The sequence below is a fragment of the Onychostruthus taczanowskii genome, unplaced genomic scaffold (assembly GCF_017590055.1).
Source record: "Onychostruthus taczanowskii isolate IOZ18803 unplaced genomic scaffold, ASM1759005v1 scaffold4, whole genome shotgun sequence".
In the NCBI taxonomy this organism is placed as follows: Eukaryota; Metazoa; Chordata; class Aves; order Passeriformes; family Passeridae; genus Onychostruthus; species Onychostruthus taczanowskii.
In genome coordinates, this window is record NW_024501459.1 from 12,325,992 (window position 1) to 12,343,592 (window position 17,601).

General features: G+C 40.4%; 1 protein-coding gene across 1 annotated transcript in view; it reads left to right on the top strand.

Annotated features, from left to right (window-relative positions):
* The first annotated feature begins 515 nt into the window (after positions 1 to 515).
* The window catches only part of ZFHX4 (zinc finger homeobox 4), a 149,958-nt gene continuing 132,872 nt past the window's right edge, over positions 516 to 17,601 (top strand). The window contains exon 1 of the mRNA XM_041412881.1: positions 516 to 894. The gene's annotated coding sequence lies outside the window, so the exon portion shown is untranslated. The remainder of the gene's footprint in view (positions 895 to 17,601) is intronic.

The following is a 17,601-nucleotide window of genomic DNA, read 5'->3' on the forward strand; positions in this document are numbered from 1 at the left end:
ACAGACAGAAATATTTCCCTGATGCAATAATTAATTTGGACCCGTTTCTTTTTAAGTTTCCAAACAGTTAAAAGAGCAAGTCTGCCACCCTCCTTTTTTTCTTTTAGTATTATTTTTTTTTTAATTTTCCCTAGCCATCTACTTTGTGTGCCTGTGCGTGTGTGTCTGTGTTACTAATGAAGTTTGCAGACTTGTGTTTGTATCCATGAGCTCCCTTCTGCTGCCCCTTCTTCTCTGGGCTGGCTCTGTGGCTCCCGCAGCCCCGGCGAGCCCCCGCCAGCCGCGGCAGCTCCGGCTCCTCCGGCTCCGGGGCTGCGCGTCATTTGCAGCCCGGAGAATGTTGATCACCTCACTAATTACACCTCTCCCTCTCCTCTTCCCTCTCCTCTCCCTCGCTCTCCCTCTCCCTCGCTCTCTTTACTCTCTCTCCTCTCTCTCTCTCTCTCCCCCCTCTCTCTCTCCCTCTCTCTCTCTCTCTCTCTCTCTCTCTCATTCCCAGAGTGCATATCGGGAATAGACACACAAAGACATGCGCACTCAACTTAATCAGCCATTTTTTTAAACAGGGCTAAAACGATAATAATTAGCAGAATAAAGACATATCGGATTTTCATTTCCTTTCCTCCTTTTCCCAACCCCTTCACAACCAAACAGCGAGACCGCGGTCGGCACATGCTTTAACAACTCCCGGACCCCAAAGGACCGCTCCATGCCCCCCACTTCTTGCTCAATCATTTTTATTTTCACCCAATAAAGTTGGAGGATTATTTTTTTTTTATTATTTTTTTAATGAACCTTCTCTCGTTTACTTGGATGTGATCAGCTGTTAAGTAAATAAAGCAAAACAAAAAAGAGAGGCGAAGATCCAGTAGGAACTGCGAGGGGAAATGGAAAGTAAGTTTTTTCTTTAACTTTTATTGAGTAGTTTGTGTTAAATTTAGGTCGAGTATCGATTATCTTTCCAGGCTGATCTTGCACAATCTTTGATATTTCGCTCTCGCTCTCTCTCTCTCTCCCCCTCTCTCTGTCCCTCTTTCTCTCTCTCTCACATACACACACACACACTCACATCCCCAGATCCCATGTACCTCTCCCCTCTCTCTCCCCCCTTTTTCTGCCTGTTTCCCCACTTTTAGGTACAGTATTTGCTCTCATTTCGGAAGGAGGGGCTGCTTTTTCTCTCTCCCTTCTTTCTTTCTCTTACTGCCTTTCTCTTTTATTCCGGGGGTTACGTTTTGTTAGTGTATTTTTTTTGTTGTTGTTGTTGTTTTGGTTTGGGGTTGTGGGTTTTTTTTTTTTTTTTTTTTTTTTTTTTTTTTTTTTCCCCTCTTTCGGGCTGTAACTTTCAGATTAAGTGGAGGACCCTGCTCGCTTTTCAGAAGAGGTTCGGGGGATGCCCCCCACTTTTTATTTCGCTCTTTTTTTCTAGGGAGGTCGGGGAGGGGGTGAATACTGTCAGATTAGGAAAGACGTTACGGCTGTCAGAAGTCATCCCTTGCCAGCCCCTTTAGAGCTCGCACTCTTCTTTCGCAGCTCGGTCCCCCCAAAACTTTGAGGAGCCTTTTGAAGGCACATTCTGCTTTCCCACCCTCCTTGCCTATCCTCCTCATCTCCACCCCCCTCGGCCTCTCAAACTTTCGCTTTCGGGCGAGGGGGGGGATGCCAGCAGGGCAATGGGGACCCTGACTGCGTGCGTGTGTACAGGAGAAGGTTGTGGGGTGCTTTTTCCCCTCTCCCCCCACTCCTTTTGCCCCCCTTTCTTTTGCAGGTAGGTTTCTCAGGAGCAGAGGCAGGGTGGCCGTGCGGGCGTGTGTGTGTGTGTGTGTGTGTGTGTGTGTGTGTGTGCGCGCAGGGCGATCGCGCTGCTGGCTGCCGGCTCTGGCAGCAGGAGGAAGCGGAGCCCGTTAGGAGCGCGCTCTGCGGCTCTGTCAGTTTCGCCGCGCGGCACGGGGAGGCGGCCCGGCCCGGCCCGGCCCGGCCCGGCTCGGCTGGGCTCGGCTCGGCACCGCTGGCGGGGATGTGGGGATGCGCGGCTGCCGCTGCCTGCGGTCGGCTGCCGGCGGAGCTCGCGGCATCCCCGCCGTGCCGTGCCGTGCCGCGCCGCGCCGCGCCGCGCCGCTCCGTAGGAAAGGCTCTCGCGGGCAGGGTCGGGGACTGCTTTCAACGAAGCCTTTCTGAGATTTTTTGAAAGGGGGTGGTAGTTGTTTTGCGGGACAGGCGTCCCTTTTTTTTTTTTTTTTTTTTTTTTTTAAAGGGGGGTAAGGGGGTTTAAAAAAAAAAAAAAAAAAAAAGCTCATAGGCAGCGAGCCGCAGTTTGGTTCCTGCTCTAACTGCTCGTGCCAGAATCAAGTGCATCCCTTCCCATCACGGCGGCTAATGGCAGACGCGTCCCTGCTTCCCCGTCTTTCCTGACATGAAATTTCCTACAAAATTGCTAATAAACTTTACCCCCATCCGATGCCAACTTACGGCGGTTCCCCTCCACTCCTCCCCTGCTGCATCTTCTTCGCCCCCCCACCCCCACAGCCTCCCCAGCAGCGGCAGCAGAAAACACACGGGTTGGTATTTCTTTTGTTACCTGCGAGCCGGGCGGCCGGGGGTCTCTCATCGGCTGCTTAGGGCACTGGGTCCAACCGAGAGAGGAGCCACATCAGTCGGGTTCAGCCTGTTTCACCTCAGCGCCGTCCCGAGGAGGCTTTAGCCACCATTCAGTAACACACCCTCCTCCTCCTCCTCTTCCTCCTTAGGTACCAAGGCAGAGATCGCAAACATAACACCCCCCTCCCCACCAAAAAAAAAAAAAAAAGCCCAACCAAAAGACAACTTGCCAGGCTGAAGATGGTGGAGATTTACATTAAGCCAGACACAGGCAGGTTCACTCAGGAAGTCTGACCATCCCGTTTTCTGACAGTTGCATTTCCTCGGCTCCATTCCGTCCTCTTTTTTTTTTTTTTTTTTTTTTTTTTTTTAAATTTTCTTTTATTAGCCTTGCTTCGGTTTTATCAAGGATTATGTAGTTGGCAGGAGGAGAGCGAGAGTGGAAAGAGAGGGCTCGGGTGCTTTTGGGGTGGCTGCTGTGAGGGTGTTTTTTTTTTGATGGTGTATTTTTTTTTTTCAATCGTGTTTCCCCTGGATTTGCAGTGGCTCGATCCTTAGGAGCGATGATGGAGTGTTTAAAAAGATCATATGTAGCATTATATTTTTAGTTTGGTGGTGGATGGATGGAAGAGGTAGTGAGAAGCCTTTGCAGCCCTGCCTGTTGTTGGTTAGATTGAGGCAGAGACTTGGCTGCGATTGGGACGCGACTGTGACATGGGCATCGATCGCTTCCATTGAGAGCAATGCAAAAACACAGCCTGGGTATGTAACACTCTCAGTGCCATCAACACTTGTTTTACTTTATATTTACTGGCAAAACTGACAGAACGATCCAGAGTGCTTTTCTTTGAAATAAGGAATACAAACGTTTGGATGGGAAGGTGCACAAAGAAGATCGTGGAAATAAACGGGGGGTTGAAGGTTGGGGGGTGTGTGGGGGGGAAGAGCCTTAATCATCATTGCTCCACTTCCTATTCAACTGCCTGTATTTAAGGAGTTTCTGTCTTTTCTCTACTGGGGGATCCTACTAAACTGGTTGAAATGAAAAAAATTAGACTATCAACCTTGAGGGAATATCTGCTAGTTTTCAGGGTTTGCGGTTTCAGCCGGTAGGAAGGCACACAAAATAAAAGATGGCTAGCCAGCTGTTTTAACCTCTTGCACCTGGCTCCAGAGCTGAGGCTCACCAGGATTATTCAGTTATTCGTGTTATCTGTGCTTGAATATTTATAGTGTACGATCTAGAGATGCACACAGTGCATTGTAGCATCTCTTTATCCTTTAGTTGTGGGCTTTTTGGACTTTGCCAACATAAACATGTATTCAATAGTTTTCGTTTTTATGATAATGAACATAGAGGGTCAGTGAAATATAGAAGGAAAAGTCGTAAATCTGCAAAAGTGAAACCTACCCAAGGAACAAAGAAAGGTCAGGTAAACCATCTGTGTAAGTCACAGTAATAGTACCTGCTGTTTGGTTTATGCAGTGGTACTGCTTTATTATTCTCTAAAATGGAACTTATCCGCTAGATCAAGTTAAAACTAAAGGAAGGCTGTGGAGATGGCAAAAGACATTGTGTGCATCTTTCAGAATAGGGCGACAGATGTGTACCTTGATTTTTGAATAGTTTAGGTTTATTTGTGAAGATAGTGCACCATCAAAGAACATATAAAGGAGGCTGAGAAAAATCACTGTTTAATATTGCAGAATTTACTGCTTCCATTCTGACCATGAGCCTAAATTTACACAATGAAATTTGATTATCTCTAATAACAATATTAGATCCTGCACTGGATGGATGAGAATTGAGGTGGTTTTGTTGATTGCAAGGGTTTAATGTTGCATTTCAGAATCTGATGTGGTTTAGCCTCCCTTCCATTAACTGGAAAACCCCTGAGGTTTTACAATTATTTCTTAAAGATAATACATTTAAGATTGCATTGGTAGGCTGAAGAAAAGTCATAAAGGCAAGAAGGGAAGCCCTTAATAACTCTTGAGATTCAGACATGTTCAGCAGTTAGATTGGCTCTGACTTCACCAAGGGTCGACAATGTGTCATTTCCATGAAGCCAAATTGCCCTCTGCCTATATGATATTAATGTGCAAATCAATATTTCAGGGATTAAATTTCCCTTCTTCATTTTTTATGGTTTCTACCTCAATAAGTCTCAAGTCTATTAGAAGAGGCTGGATGATTTAAAATCTTTCACTGCAGAATGGCTTGTCGTAGCCTTGTTTCACAGACCATTTTTTGGATTTTCGTTATAAAAGACTAAAGGCATTCCAAAGAAGTTGATAGTCAATATAGGGACATGCTCACTGTTGTAAAGCCCTTGTTCGATTAAGAGCTAAAAAGGTATTGAAAATATAATAGATATGCTTATATAATATATATACATTCTACTGCTTTAAAAATATTGTGTTAATCACCTATTGACTTATTTCAAAATCAATTGAAGCTCCTTTCTTATTAGTGATTTGTTCAGCATTCTTCAGCCTTGTTGTTAATTTTCTTAAGCAGCATGCATGAATTAATCTGCTGGTAGAATGTGTTTTGGTGTGTTTTTGAAGCATATTTAAACCCAGGCATTTTTACCTCTTTAAGCTAAGTGGTGTGAACAATTTAGTATTGTGGGAGAACCAGGAGACTTCGAATTCAGCATTGTTTTTATGAAGATAAGGGGCGTTTTGCAAATATTTTATGATTTATGCTCATGTGCATATCAGTAGTGTTTATTGAGAGTTTCCATTAAATATTCAGGATTAGTTAAAAATTAAAATGGAGCTATCTGATCTGGAAGGAAACAATACATGAGAGAAAATTTAAGTCAAAATAGGAGGTTGTGACTTTATCACATAATCTTGGGAAGGCCCTACTGTCTATCATTTAGTGTTGTTTTATAGTCTTAGACCATCTGGACTAGGTTCTGCACAGCTGCATGAATTTCATATGTGATAGAACATTTTTTCCATTCAGTGTGAAATGTTCCTTCCTAAAAACGTACACCAGACTCGCTTAATTTAGTCTGCTAAAAGAAATGCACATGAAAAAGGACAAAAGGCTCTTTAATCTCTGCAAGCTGTTTGTTTTTCTTCAAGATTCCTGTCTGTTTGGGTTTGAAAAGTCATGTTTATTGAGCAGATGATTCTGAGGTGTGACATTAAGATAATATATGATTTTTGTGCTAGTTTCTGCTCTCCTAGTTAATTTGCAGATCTACTTTTTATGCCTGTCAAAACACAGTTAATCTATTCTTATTTACAATTAATCTCAATAAAATTAATCTTAACTATGCCTTAGTCAGTAGCTTAAAATATCTAATTATATTCAATTAACTGCTGTCATAGTAATTAACACTGCTTAATTGCCTCTGCATATATTTATGTAAAGCTCATTAGTTACTGCTTGCTCTTTTTTCCTTTTCTCGATCCCATTTTTGTGGATCTGAGAGCACTGACATAAAACCTAGTCTAGTTTTTGACAATTCGAGTCTTGAAGACCTGTGACAATGGCAATACATGTGTTTGTGACCTGTTAGGTGGGTAAATATTTGTGTTTTTGTATGCAAAAAGGTCACCAGAGCTGGGTCTCTAAAGTACTTCCAATCCAGCTCCCTCCACCTCTTGGCCTTTCTCCTAGCCCACCACATACAAAAATGTTTTCTAGCCTGTTGATAGAAATATGAGAAGCCAGGTTAAGCTTTGTGTTTATAAATGAAGAGCTTTTCTGCATCTGCCTTGGGGCTGTACCCAGAAGGCAGAGCTTTGCTACTCCAAATTCATTCAAAGGGTTAAAGACTTGGCCAAGGTTCAAACTGAGAAGCGCCCAGGGAAAGTGCATGTGAATATGTACAAGTTTCATGTAATTAGTGCTTAATTATATTAACATATGCAAATTGTCAACTTAGGAGCTTGTTGAGCTGGCAAAGATCAGCCAGGCACAATTGCTGTATTGTTCTGAAACAATAATGGATTTCAAGTTGGATTGTGAAAACACATAACTAGCTATCTAATTTAACTCATACCATGGTGAAATTTCATTAGTCTCCATGGAGACTGGTTTAATTGTGCTGACTAATGTTCTGGGCTGCAGAGTGTCCTAAAAAGAAAGCGTTGTTTGCCTAATCCACCTTACAATGACACTTGTTTGTACATGTTTCCCTTGTGTGAGAATTTGCATATGCAAATAAATAGTTTCTCTGCCCCATTTGTCATGGCTGTTCATTACCCATGAAGAGGACATTGTTACTAGGCTGTTACTGAGTCTCCCAAGACAGGATAGTGTCAACCAGTCCAGCCACATTCTTTCATAATTTGTTTCTGATTAATAGACCAGAGTGAGGCTCATTCTATTCAGGCCTCTGTAAAGGGAAGGTCAGTTCTGTCACTGAAAAGAGTTTCCGCAGCAACTGAAGTTTTTTTATCTCCCTCCCCCTCCCCCCTCGTGCTTTGGCTAAAATAATCATATTTAAAATAATGTATTCTTGCTCTAAGGAATACCGCCACTAATAATCTCTAGTTTCCTAAAGCAAAAGATAGGAAAATAAAGGAGATTCTAGTATTGGAATATTAATCCTGTTTTTGACAGAAAGGTAAACTGATATAATTGCTTTTCAGTTGAAGGAATGGGGGTTTATACAAGTGTGAAAGCATCGGAAAAGGATTAGCATTTTTTTGCATAATGAAAAGCTCTGTTGAATAGGGCACTGAATGGTTGACTGAATGACTGAGATGAAAGGAAGATGAAAATGCAGGCTCCTCTTTCTTTATGCCTACGTTCAGCTCTCCCCAAAGTTATGTTTGTCCAAGACTTGAGAAAACAAGCAGAAGCTCAGATTTTAGCAAATTGCTAAGATGCCCTGAATTTACATCATCATGAGAAGTAACACGTACGAGAGTAGTGGAGCGAAAGGATAAGAAACGCAGGTTTGTTATGGAGGGGAGCTCCAGGAACATGACAGGCAAACCAAATATTGACTATTGGGTATCAAGGATTCCCAGCACTTTGCTTGGGGGAAAGAAGGAGGGAGGACAGGGGCCGGCAGGGAGGGAAGGAGCTACTTTAAAAGTTGCCAATGGAAATTATGCATCAACACATAATAATCTAATAAAAGTTTGGTATTCAAGGAAGCAGGGTTTAGTCAATATCTGTTTTAATTATTAAACTGTTTCTCCTTTGGAAAAAGTTATGAATTCTGACTCAGTGCTAAGTGTTTAAGTGGTACAGGAGCCTTGCTGGGGAAAAAATTACTCTATTTGCTCGCCTTTGAAAACAGAGAAAGCTTACCGAAATAGCAATTGATACATGCACGTAAGGAGCGGCGTGTTCAGTGTGACTGTGTCAGCATACTCAGTTTGGTTAAAACATTTGGATTCCTGTAGATTCAGGTGGCGAGAAGGGCCCTGGCCTCCTCCTGCAATCAGTGCTGGCCCCTTCTGCCTCCAGCCAGTGCAGGATCAGGCCCCCAGCCAGGGCTGCAACTGGTTAGCTGTTGACAATGTGATCAGTGCTTCTAATTATGTTCTCTCAACAGTAATTAGGGCAGTTAAAATACCATAAGTGTTGAGCCACTTTTGAAAGTGGGAAGTGGTTCTTTTGTGTGTATGTAAATCAAATGCAGTGTGAATAATTATTTGTATGTGTGCATATTAAATAGGCTCTCTTTTTTATCAGGTCAACATAATTACTGATTTAGAGCTACTGTGGAAAACTCTTGGTAGTCAGACTAAATATTAACTTGTTTCAGGGATTTTTTTCCAGTTTGCAGAACATTTATTTGTTAATGTCTGTTAGTTCAGTATTGGGCTTGATCTGATAATATTTAAACATTGGGGATGCCTCTAAGAAATTAGGATTGCTTATGGATAAATGAACCAAAACTGTAAATGCAGACAGTGCTTGGGAAGAATAGTTGCAAAAAAAATCTCTTTTTTCAAAGATAAAGACCTTCTGGAGGGTTTTAGAATGTTTTGCTGCTTGCTATATGAAATTTCTTAAAACTTCTTTGAAAGGAATATGCTAAGGGTATGCCTTTCATTCTGGGAAGAGCTTATTAGTGTATTTCTATAAGCAAAATGTGTTAATTAAAAAATAAATTAATTTGTATTTTAAAATATTGTTAACCAAGCACCATGTGTTGTCTCTGGCAAAGTTCCAGCCACTGTAGAACTGGATAACACATGGGTTAATAATAACTTATGTGATGTCTGCATTCTTTCTGAATGGGCAGAATCCCAGCACACCAAGATTCTGAGATTCAGGATTTTAAAGAATAAGATGTAACACAAAATATGTTTATGTGAACAGATGCACTGATAGGAGAAACTGAGACATGTATGAGCTGCTTTTACCGAATAGGTGTAACAAACCTAGTAGGTTTTGTTTGGTAGTTGAGATTTGTTGTTGTTTTTGAAAGGGGTAATAAATACACGTATTGATAGCAGGATTTTGCAGACCTGTCGAGATGAACTTGTTTTGCATAAATAAAAGCAGGAAGTTGAGCGTATAATACATGCCACTCTATTACTTTTTAATAGTCACTCTATAGCAGTTTTATACCAGTATTTTCATTATTATTGCAATTTTTGCTGTGTTCTAAAGCAACCAGAAAAGTCTGCGCAAGCCTGAAATATGGCAGACTTGTTGAGGAATTACATTTTCAGCTTAAAAAAAACATTCTGAGGAATGGTTTAACTAAGTTATAAGGTCAAAATAAAAGTTTCCTATATCAAGACCCTCTGTGTTATGTTCACATTACTCAGAATCGGCTCTCAATTAAAAAAAAGAAAACTGATATATAAATATATATATATATATATATATTTAGATTGTAATGTGTCTGAATTATATTTAATTTGTTTTTTTTATTTTTGAGAAAAAATTTAAAGACACACATAAACTGGGATCTCTTTACAGATAAATCTAGCAGACTTTTAATACTCACGGTGATCTGATCAGTTATCCCAGCTCCTAAGAAGGTGTTATGGTCCTTCAGGTCAATAGTTCACAAACTAAAGGCTGTATTTACGTGAAAGACCATGGTGACTTTGAAAACAAACATTTACCATATAGGCTGCAGCAGTGTCTGCAGAACAAGCGATGTGCACACTGGATATACATTTAAAACTGCATTTAAATAGATATACATTCTGTTTCTGCAACAAAGAAATACATACAAGAGGCCTGTCTTGATGTGTGCCTATGACACATGTAACAAAACGACAAAAAGAACTGTATTCTTCCCATTCACCCTAAACTAAATTAACATTTACTGCCCTGAAATTAGAGGAATAATATGGATGTAAAACTGGCAAGACAGACAGTTTTGATATTAGTGGAAAAAGGATCAGGCCTGTAGTTACCACTCGACAATAATCCTATAAAATCAAATTCGAAAGGTTTTGTCCCCTCTTTTTGGGTTACCATTTCCATTTTTAAGGAAGGCACCAGAAGGTCTGTAAATAAGAGGTTTTCCAGAGAGGCTTGGCGGGGGGGGGGGGCAGTTCTCTTCCTTTTACCAGGTAACAGCAGAGCTGAGGGTCTGTGAGAGGCGGCTGCTGAAGGCTTGCTCCTCCCTGTTTTGACACTGAGGCTGCCTTATAAATTCACCTAATCTGAGATGACAAGGCACCTGTCACTGGTAGTGCTCCAGTGTTTGGGGCATTGATGGAAACCTGGAATAATCCCAGTTGTTTCCACACTTGTCTCAGAAGATGGTAGTGTAACAGATAAGAATAATCTCTTTTTCATGGCAAAAACATTACTTCTGTCTATCTCTTCCTTTGATTTTTGGTATTCAGAGGACCAGAGCTTTCATAGCCAGAGAGGGGAAAAAATATCCTTGGATTTGCCAGGTGTTACATGATGTTTTCAAATGCAGGTGGTTTGCCTGTTTGAGAAACTATGGCTGTCCACCTTTAATTAAGATTCTCCTTGTTTACCACCTAATACTTCCCATGCCTTCCCCACTCCAGAAAATAAGGTTCTGACTGAAAAGTAGCTCCTTAAACAGGGAATTTATTCCTGTATTCCTGTGGGTTTTACTCAGGTCCTTTTCTGTTTTGTTGTTTTGTTTTTTTTAAATTGAAATACAGTTATTGATTTTGTTTACAGCACCAAGGGTTTAAATTAAAGAAAACGTAACATTTCTGAAATAAATTATTTAGTTATATGGCATATGTCATCCCTCAATCCCTCAGTTCCTTTGAGTTTTCACAAACTGTTCACAAAAAAAAAAGAATTTTTTGCCATTGCAGTGCAGTTATCTCAGGGGTGGGAAGTGCCACCCCATGCACACAAAAGCACGAGCCACTCTGCTAAAACAAAGCAATGTGCTTTGGGAGTTTTTCCAGCGGGAGCAACTGGTTTCTGTAGGGAAGAAAAATATGATTTCTCACTGAGTCATCTGCAGTGCACTGGGACAGACGTTTCGGTTCCGGTGAAAGGCATCGCTGGAGTTTTGAGTCTTAACTGGTCTGGCCTGTGGACTTCTCTCTCACTTGATGGGTGCTTTCTGCAGCATTTTTGCAGTTTCCAGTTTTGACTGAGGGCCTGTTCCGAAGTCCAGTGCTGCCTCATCGATTTCTCCAGGTTTGGATCAGGCCCTTGCACAGAAGAGCGTCATCTGCTGAGGCACCCGCCGCAATTCCAGCAGCGGCAGGTCAGCGCTGCCAGGCAGCCGCCCCCTGGCCCCGGGGGGAACGCTCACTGAAATCACAGCTTTTTCCTGAGTGGGTGGAAAGGCAACAGGAGACTAGCAGAGTAAAAAAATGTTAGTATTTAAATATAGCAGAAACTGGGAGCCTGACAATAACTCAGCTACTACAGAGTCAATTCAGCCATCTGGAGATGGTGACATGTCAAAAAGGGGGGGGCGGGGGGAAGAAGAGGCGTTGTGAGGGAGAGAGAGTACTTAAAAATGAAGAATTTCGTTCCATGTTGAAATCTATTCTCCATGCAGGATACAGCTTTAATGTTGAACAGCGTAGCTCTCTGAGTGGTTTTGTGCATCAAAGACGTACATACTGGAACACCTAGTGTCATGCCACAGCTGGATTCTAATGTTCCCAGACCAGATTTGTTTGGCCCAGCACAGAGTTTACTGTTGAAATTAGTTTGATTTTGAATGTTATTATTATTTAAAAATAGATTTTGAGGCTGTTTGAATTTTTAAAACACGTTCAGTGGTAATGATTTATAAACATTCCTGATTTCAGCTGTAGCTGTACAGAAGGGTTGAATCTGCTCTCAGCATATTTTTTACATAATTTTAATAATTGGAGGCAAATATACTGCATATATTTTAGGTTCATTTAAAAATCTATGCAATTTAAACAAACACTGAATTGTGTAATGGTTTGTCTGGGAATTACTTAGGCTGCACAGCATAATAATATTTTATTAGCTGTCATTTGTTTTCAAGGAAGAAAATGGTGATTTTTATGTTGTGTGTTATGTGAAAACTTGGCACTGAAACAGGACAGTCCCCAAATGTGAATTTCTTAAAAAGGCGGGACAGTAGTTGCCCAAAAGGTGAAGACTTGAGAAAAAGTGGGGTAGGTCGTTTCTTTCCTGAAATGAAGCAGGGTACAGATTAGGAGCCATTAAGGTTTGCCAGGAGTTGCTGGTCATAGAAGCCTGTTTAAGTGCTCACTGTCAACAAGGAAATCATGGGCAGCACTTAAAGTGGCTCACCTCTGATTTATTCATAAACCTCACACGAGCACTTGGCTTTGTTGTTGCTCTGGTAAGGGGGAACTGATGCCAATAAGAACAGGAATAAAGAGCTTCTTGCACGGTCCAAAAGTGAATAGCACTTTATCTCAAAGCATGACCTTCATTCCCAAGATCTGTTGTGTTACAGTTGACTCTGCTAGATGTGTATTCTCAGATGAATTGCTAGAATACGTTACAACAAATATATACTTTGTAAACCCTCTAGATGTAACAAGAACCGTGTAACTGGAACTTAGGTTCTAACTTGACAGAAAGGTTGTGGTATTCATAGGGAGCTGAGCGATTTCCGTTTCAGACAGTGCTTTATGTTGGTGTTTTTATTGTGAGTCAGAAAACAGTGTGATTATATGGCTGTGATTCAAATGAAAATTTTATATTCTTTAAGGGATTTATTTGAGAAACATATTTTGATGAGAGCAGACACACAGAATGTGAAGTGATTCAGAGACTAAAAAGGAAAAAAAAAAAGTTGACTTTGTTTTTAGACATATTTGATGGCTGCTGCTATATTTTTGTTTCTCTAAAAAAGGCAAAGTAGTGCTCGCAGTCCGCAATGGGGGAAGGGGCCTTTCGAAGACGGTCAACTACCATGTTTGCACTGGGGCAGAGGTTGAGTACAGTTACTTAAATCCCCAGAGAAACATTTAGTTAACGCTAGACTCTCTCTGATCCCGTCCGAGTCTGGTTTTCTTTCCTGCTTTTTAATGAAGTTTGTTTGTTGCTATGTTTAGGTTATGTTTTTAAACTCGCTTGCATTTTCACAACAGATTTGACCAAAAGAGTCATAATGGAAGACAGTGATGAGAGTTAATGATACGTCTTTGATAAAGCAGTCCTCGTGTGCAATCTGATCACAGCCATCAGCTCATTTGTCATGGCTGAAGTGAAAATGTCAGGACCAATGAGTGTATCAGTGCTGAAGGGGGCGAAAGGGCTTTTGGAGACACTTTTGTGCTGGGAGTGGGCCATAGCTTAGATGCAGCTCTAGGGAAATACTGGGATTAGCCAACTCTGTGCACAAATCCCTAGCATAACAGAATTAGTTGGGAAAATGAGGTTTGTTAGGGAAAAAAAAAAAATCTGTAGAACTGCTCTAGGCTTCAGCCCAGGAACTATGAAAAGCAGTAAAGCATTTTATTAAAATAATTTTAGCAATGTGAACGTGTGCACATTCCAGTGAAAATCACAACTGGTAGCCAACACACTGACACAACCCATCCTAATGCATTTTGCATATGTATGTGGGTTTCCTTATAAAATAAAATTTAAAAAAAAGCATTAAAAATACAGTGTTTACAATCTTAAAAGAAGCTTTACTGAATTTGACACAGTGGAAATTTATGCAACATTAAAATACGGACTGATGCTGATGACTTTTTTGCATGGGTTAGTTCAAATAAAATATAAGGATAGTGTCCCTGCTGTAGACACTTCTTTACTCAGGGGGTAATTCATAATATGAAAACATACTGATTACCAGACTGGGATTTTGTGGTGGCCAGCCTTTTCTTTGGCTAGTCTGTGCAAAATGCTTCTGAAGAATATCACTGTAAGCAGATGTGGGATACCCTGTTGTATATGCCTGCCTTGGCAAGATTGCAAATGCAAATTTTTTAGACTTCTGAAAGTTTTAATATCCCTTACAATTTATGTTTTTGTTTTGTTCACATTCATTACAATAACTGGATAATTTTGGCAGCCAGTTTCCATTCTTTTTTATTTAATCTTGGGAGATTCATGGTTTCGGTGGTATCCTTCGGCAGTGAATCCTACTGTCTAACCCTTTTGCTCCTCTCATCATCAGGTTTTAATTTGTCACAGCTTAGCTTTCTTGGAAACCTGCTACTTGTCTGCTGGAAAGCTTTGTCTTGCTTCCTGTTACATACCTAGGAAGAGCACGGTGCTTTTCCCACTGCGTTGTCCATAAAAACGCTAAAGAGATCTTGGTTTCTTTGAGGTCGGGATCCTTCTTGCCAGACCTATTCAGCTGATGTGGAATAGTGTAGATGTTTAACCAGATAATCCCACTACCTGCACTGTGCCAGCCCAAGAGGAGCGAGTGGGAGTAAGTTATTCCATCTCCAGTGTGTGGAGCATTTACTGAGAATTGTCTGGATACTAGATTTGTGTAGCTAATTGTCTCTTGGAGTACACCAGTTAATAATGGCTATTTACCTGCTTTGCTGTATGCCCCGTGTGTTTGATCCACAGAACTGGGGTGTTTTAACTTCCCACATCTGCACTGAGGGCGTTCAGCAGGCTGTCAGCGCTGGGCTGAGAGCAGTTTTTCCCTTTGTTTGGTGCTGCTATTAAAGGTGCTGCTGCAAGTTTGTCATCTTTCCTTTGGTTTTAATGGGAGACTGAGAAGGAAATTGTCACCGCCTCTGCCGTCTCACCGATCTGGTGGCTGCCACCATTCCGCAAGGCCTCGGAACGGGAGCAGCGTGGCGGTGGCGGCCCCGGCCCTGGCCGTGCTCTGGATTATTGGCGCGTCTGCATTGCTGCTGTGCGATGCACAGTGTTCGTCCGTGGTGGAAATCTCTCATTTCATATTTCTTTCCCAAAACTTGGGCATAAGTTTGAGAGCAGGCAGAACTGGCGCACAAGCTGATTGGAGGGGGTGGGGAGGAGGGGATGCGTGGCAGAGCCTTAGGCTGTGGCTCAGGTACCAGGAAATTGCCGCTGGTAAGGCCAGGCTTCCTCACAGCAGGCTTGCAGCTAGCATGTGAAACCAGCTCTTGTGGTCTTGGGCTTCGGGCCCGCGGTCCTTCTGGGCCTTCTCATGCTGTGAATGTGACCACAGGGACTAAAGATACCAGGTAACCTTGAGTCTGGCACAAAAATGTGTAATAAAGCTGCAGCCATCGCTCTTTAAACCCCAAACACTTCCCTGCTTATGCGTGTCAGTGTGAGTGGCAGCAGTAAAGTAATTTATTTAATCTAACTAGTACTTATCTTTGTTAGGAGTCGCCTGCAGATTTCTTCCATTTCATGTACAATGGATTGTCCTTTTTCAGATAATGTGCTTGTACAACATTTTTTTTTTGTTTAATTCTATTGATTTACAATATTGAAGTGATATATCTGATACCTGTTTCCTGCACTTTGACTGTACATAGTCAAAGAAGCTGATGGGATTCTTCCCTCCATTCCACAAGCCTTTAGGTGTTTTAAATGTATAATTATAATTGTATGTCATTTGATAGCTGCACTAATTGCTGCCAACCATTGTCTGTTTGCACTTAATGCTGAAACCTGATCAACATCCTGCTTTGGTTGATGTTTGGTGGTAAACTTTAATTAACTCTTATTGCATTGAAGAAGAGCTTAGTCTCTGTGCTAACTAATCATTTACCTTCATTATGTCCTGACAGCTCCACTTGTTCCTGGTACTAATAGATACACCAGTCAGTAAATAAACCTGCAAACCTTCATGCCTTCAAGTTGTTCCTCATTGATATTTTGTTGCTTAAAGTATAATGGCGTAAAGATAATTATTTCAGTTAGTTTTGTATCTCTGCTTTTCCAGACACTGATCTCAAATTGCCTTTTTCATGCCAGACAATATAATTTTAATAGTAACTGTAGATTTAAGATAACATTATTCCTTCAGCATGGTTCCTATATACATGCATCTTTTGAATCAATACAATTAAGCTTGTCTCCTGTTGGAATTCTTGTAATTATTTTTCTTGAAATACTTTTCCTGTAATGATATTGAAGTTAAAGTAATCAGGTTACTGGCAGATCATGTAAAATTCAACTCAAAATTGCTGGCTGCTTGATTTTAATTTGTCTGACATCAAGTTTGTTTGAAAAGGGATAATATGTGGTTAAACCAAGGAGCTTATAATTATGGTTGACATTTGTTTGTTTATAATGAAATCTAATTAAAGTTCATACATTTTAAAACACCAAAGTTAATTACTGAATTGCTCACTTCACTTATGCACAGCAGTCAAATTAACTTGCAGAACAAAAAAATGACAAAAGACTATGCATAATAAAAACAAAATGCCCAGCTGATCTTGGCAGTACAAAACAAATTTGCCATGATAATATTCAAAAAAAGTGCTTTATTAATAACTAAGCTGTTTAAAAAACATCCTGTATTTTCACTGACCAGGCTGACTTTAATACAGAGTAATATTTAAATGTTTAACATGATTTACAATACCACAGCCCTTTTTTTCCTCCAGATGCATAATTAGGAGAGTCTTGCAGTCTTGTAAATCTGCTCAAAAGCAAGATTCTTTATGTTTTGTTTTCATCAAGAGTCTTTCTGAACTTATCTGGAGTTGTGGTGTGTCCCCAAGACCTGGACTGTTTGCTTGACTACCTGCATCATGGTAATTTTTAGAAAGATAATTGCAGCATTTTTAGCATGCAAGCAAAAAAGTACTGTAATGTTTATTTCACAGTTATTTTTCGAGACAACAAAGTGATTAGTTGAATGCTGTAGAGCCACTCTGACTCCCTAGTCATTATTTGTTACATTTGCTATCCATTGTTACCTTGCAAATATGCTGACAGAGGGCACATCCAGACTTCAGTAAAATCCTAAAGCTTGTGATAATTCACACTTTAGAAGATTATGCTGCTCTATTTTACATCATTAAAGTATTTTTAGTATACTTACTTATGTTAATATTACATTTTTGTTAAATTAGACCTAAGTTTAATGAAGCAAAACCCTACATGTCTGTAATTTTTTCTTAAGAGCTGTGAATGCAAATGATCTTTCATAGTGTGTGAGAACAGGTGACAGATCCAGGCAGCACTGTTTTTCATGAAGATAATTAGGATTAATTTTCTAGCTGCTTTTATTTAATTTAGTTCCATGCCAGTTTAAAACAACATCTAATGTAAACTAACTTTGGTCAGAGTTAAAGAGATTAAATGGTGAAAGCTTTACAGATTGGGAGTATTGACATATGAATAAACACAGTAAATATGATTTATTAATTCGTAAAATGATTGATACAGTGAAGTTCTTTAGAGAAAAAAGAAATATGGATTCAATAGCTAAGCTTTATATTTAGTGGGATTATTAACTTGAACTTCCAAATTTAACGGGGGTTTGGGTAGTGAAAAGGGAAAGCATGGGGGCTCTTTCCCTTAATGGCATGCTTGTAAAATTGAGTGTAATTTACATAACCTTTCTTAGTGTATATTGTGTGTGTTATAATACAGGATCTGATTGATTTGTAGATTAATATTTATTTAGTAAAAGAAAATCAAAGGGATTAAGCAGTCATCATTTTAAC